The sequence below is a fragment of the Ovis canadensis genome, chromosome 3 (assembly GCF_042477335.2).
Source record: "Ovis canadensis isolate MfBH-ARS-UI-01 breed Bighorn chromosome 3, ARS-UI_OviCan_v2, whole genome shotgun sequence".
In the NCBI taxonomy this organism is placed as follows: Eukaryota; Metazoa; Chordata; class Mammalia; order Artiodactyla; family Bovidae; genus Ovis; species Ovis canadensis.
The window spans coordinates 71,572,389-71,575,997 of NC_091247.1; the positions used below are offsets into that span (position 1 = coordinate 71,572,389).

At 40.4% G+C, this 3,609-nt stretch overlaps 1 pseudogene; it reads right to left on the reverse strand.

The window, feature by feature from the left end:
- Positions 1-985: 985 nt before the first annotated feature.
- On the reverse strand, positions 986-3,264 carry LOC138931501 (tigger transposable element-derived protein 1-like; annotated as a pseudogene).
- Between the last annotated feature and the right edge of the window lie 345 nt (positions 3,265-3,609).

Genomic DNA, 3,609 nt, shown 5'->3' on the forward strand with positions numbered 1-3,609 from the left:
ATTTGTGGTTGTTACACTGCAGTAAAAAAAAAAAAAAAAACAATACAATGGCCTAAGTTAGATTTAGTATTCTAGGGCTGCCCTTGTTCAAGGCAATATTCAGTGCCAACCTCCTGAATAAGCACAATAGGTAGACCTCTGTAAAGTCTGTCACCAATTCAGTGTGATTTCTGGGGGCCCTGGAATAGTTGTGCTGATCCTAAAGCTTCCTCATTCATGCACCAGTGCCTGAAATCACTTGAACTGTGAGAAAAGCCTTTCATTAACAAATACAACCTAAAATGGAAATCTCCTTCAGAAAGACATCGTAATGACTTAAATTTACAGGCATACCATGTAGAAATTGTGAGTATGGTTCTAAACCACTGCAATAAAGTGTGTCATATGATAATTTTGGTTTCCTAGTACATATAAAAATTATATTTATACTATACTGTCGTCTATTATACGTGCAATCACATTATATCTTCCAAATTACATATATTAACATTAATTAAAAATACTTTATTACTAAAAAATGCCAGTCCCCATCTGAGCCTTCAGTGAGTCATAATCTTTTTGCTGGTGGAGGGTTTTGCCTGAATGTTGATGGCTGTTGACTGGTCCGAATGGTGGTTGCTGAAGGTTGGAGTGACTGGCATTTTTATAATAAAGCAATGAAGTTCACTGTATCAACTGACTCTTCCTTTTACCAAAGATTTTTTGTAGAAGGCAAAGCTGCTGCTACTGCTAAGTCATTTCAGTCATGTCCGACTCTGTGCAACCCCATAGACGGCAGCCCACCAGGCTCCCCCATCCCTGGGATTCTCCAGGCAAGAACACTGGAGTGGGTTGCCATTTCCTTCTCCAGTGCACAAAAGTGAAAAGTGAAAGCGAAGTTGCTCAGTCATGTCTGACGATTAGTGACCCCATGGACTGCAGCCTACCAGGCTCCTCCACCCATGGGATTTTCCAGGCAAGGGTACTGGAGTGGGGTGCCATTATTTCATTGTTTTTTACCTACTGTAGAACTTCTTTCAAAACTGGAGACTATCCTCTCAAAACCTGATAAACTTTCTGCTTTATCAACTAAGTTTATATAACATTCTAAATACTTTGTTGTCATTTTGGCAATCTTCACTGCATCTTTACCAGAAATAGATTCCACCTCCAGAGCTACTTGTTTGCTCATCGGTTCAAATTTTATCATGAGATTGCAGCAATTCAGGCACATCTTCATGCTCCACTACTGATTCCTATTTTCTTGCTAGCTCCAGTGACTTGTTCAACTTGAAGTAACCCTTCGAAGTCATCCACGAGGATTGGATTCAACTTCTTCTAAAATCCTGTTAATGTTAATATTTGACTTCTCCTCATAAGTCAAGGGTATTCTGAATGGCATCTAGAATGGTTGTCATTTAGTTGCTTAGTCGTGTCTGACCCTTTTGTGACAATTCTCCAGGCAAGAATAGTGGACTAGGTTGTCATTTCCTTCTAACAGAGGATCTTCCCAACCCAGGGATTGAACCCATGGCTCCTGAATCACAGGCAGATTCTTTACCACTGAGCCATCAGGGAAGCCCATCAAGAATGGTAATCCTTTCCAAAAGGTTTTCAATTAACTTTGACATATCTTTCAGAAGAATTATTACCTATGGCAGCCATAGCCTTAGGAAATGCATTTCTTAAGTAATAAGGCTTGAAAGTTTAAATTATTGCTTGATTTGTGGGTTGCAGAATGCGTGTTGTGCTCAGTTCAGTTCATTTCAGTTCATTCGCTCAGTCGTGTCTGACTCTTTGTGACCCCATGAATCGCAGCACACCAGGCCTCCCTGTCCATCACCATCTCCCAGAGTTCACTCAGACTCACGTCCATCAAGTCCGTGATGCCATCCAGCCATCTCATCCTCGGTCGTCCCCTTCTCCTCCTGCCCCCAATCCCTCCCAGCATCAGAGTCTTTTCCAATGAGCCAACTCTTCGCATGAGGTGGCCAAAGTACTGGAGCTTCAGCTTTAGCATCATTCCTTCCAAAGAAATCCCAGGGCTGATCTCCTTCAGAATGGACTGGTTGGATCCCCTTGCAGTCCAAGGGACTCTCAAGAGTCTTCTCCAACACCACAGTTCAAAAACATCAATTCTTCAGCGCTCAGCCTTCTTCACAGTCCAACTCTCACATCCATACATGACCACAGGAAAAACCATAGCCTTGACTAGACGGACCTTAGTCAGCAAAGTAATGTCTCTGCTTTTGAATATGCTGTCTAGGTTGGTCATAACTTTTCTTCCAAGGGATAAGCGTCTTTTAATTTCATGGCTGCAATCACCATTGCAGTGATTTTGGAGCCCCAAAAAATAAAGTCTGACACTGTTTCCACTGTGCTAGGAGGTGTGAAAACAACATTAATCTCATTGAACATTTCCGTCAGAACTCTTGGGTGATCAAGTGCTCTGTCAAGCAAAAGGAATATTTTGAATCTCTTTTCTGAGCAATAGGTCTTAGTAGAGATTTTAAAATATTCAGTAAAACAAATTGCAAAGTGGTATGTCGTCATCCAGGTTTTATTGTTCCATTTATAGAGCACAGGTAGAATACATTTAGTAGAATTATTAAGGGCCCTAGGATTATTGGAAATGCTAAATGAACACAGGTTTCATCAGCTTCTTAGCCTCTAAAAAGAGTCAGCCTGTGCTTTGAAGCCAGGCACCAACTTCTCTTTAGCTGTGAAACGTCCTAAATGGCATCTTCAAGTAGAAGGCTATTTCATCTACACTGAAAATCTGTTGTTTAGTGCAGCCACCTTCATCAGTTATTTCAGCTGGATCTTCTGGATAAATTGCTACAGCTTCTACACCAGGCACTTGCTGCTTCACCTTGCACTCTGATGTTTTGGTGACAGCTTTTTCTCTAACCTCATGAACCACACCCTGCAAGGTTCAAGCTTTTCTTCTAGAACTTCCTAACCTTTCTCACCCTTCATAGAATTGAAAGAGTTAGGGCCTTGCTCTGGCTTAGACTTTGGATTAAGGGAATGTTGTGGCTGTTTTGAGCTTCTATTTGGATGGCTAAAGCTTTCTGTTTATCAGCAATAAGGCTGTTTCACTTTTTTATCATTCTTTGTTCACTGGAGTAGAACTTTTCATTTCCATCAAGAACTTCTCATTTGTATTCACAACTTGGCTAACCTGTTGGTGCAGAAGGATTAGCTTTTGGCCTGCATGACTCTAGATACAGCCTCCTCACTAGGCTTAGTCACTTTTAGCTTTTGATTTAGAGGGAAAGACATGCACACTCCCATCAAGGACCTACTGTATAGCACAGAGAACTATACTCAGTATTTTGTAATGACTTATAAGGGAAAAGAATCTGGGAAAAAATAGGTATATCTATCTATCTATCTATCTATCTATATCTGAATCACTTTACACTTGAAACTCACACAACATTATATATCAACTCTACTTCAATTAAAAAATAAAAGAGAATCAAAGATGTCGACATGGCAACAGATCACAGGAAAAAAAACAATATTTCTATAAGCCACCAAAGTTTTCTGTAACTGCCAATAACATGTGTGTCTAACTGATCCGAAGTCTCATCCCTTTAATCTCCTCCTTAACAATGGACAGTT